Source organism: Elephantulus edwardii, unplaced genomic scaffold (genome assembly GCF_000299155.1).
Source record: "Elephantulus edwardii isolate Elephantulus edwardi_28Jun2011 unplaced genomic scaffold, EleEdw1.0 scaffold00020, whole genome shotgun sequence".
NCBI lineage: Eukaryota > Metazoa > Chordata > Mammalia > Macroscelidea > Macroscelididae > Elephantulus > Elephantulus edwardii.
Window position 1 is genome coordinate 17725111 of NW_006399770.1, and position 507 is coordinate 17725617.

Genomic DNA, 507 nt, shown 5'->3' on the forward strand with positions numbered 1-507 from the left:
TGAAGAAGCTAAATATTAGCAATCAAATCTAGACCAGTGACTGAAGCCGAATAGACCATCAACTACATATACAAGTTCAAACTGAAGTCAAAGAAAATGAAAACAAGTCCATAAGAACCAAGATATGACTTTGAACCCGCCTCAATTGAATTTAAAAATCATGTTAAGAATAAATATGATACATTAAGCACTACTGACAAACACTAGAGAAGTTGTAGAATGACACCAAAGACATCATCCATGCAGAAGGCAAAATTTCATTGCAAAGATTGGGAAGAGTGAAGAAAACCAAAATGTAGATTCCCTTACACACTACTCTAGTTTGTATTAATATAAATAGATAAAACATTTTTCAGAGAATACAAATTAAAAAAGAGTAGAAAATCAGAGGTTAGGATAATCAAAGACAAGGTATTTTCAAATGCTTCCTATACATTTAAAAGTTTGACAATAAATTATGAAGACAGAAGAATTAATGCCTTGGATTGTGGTGTTGGAGAAGAGTAC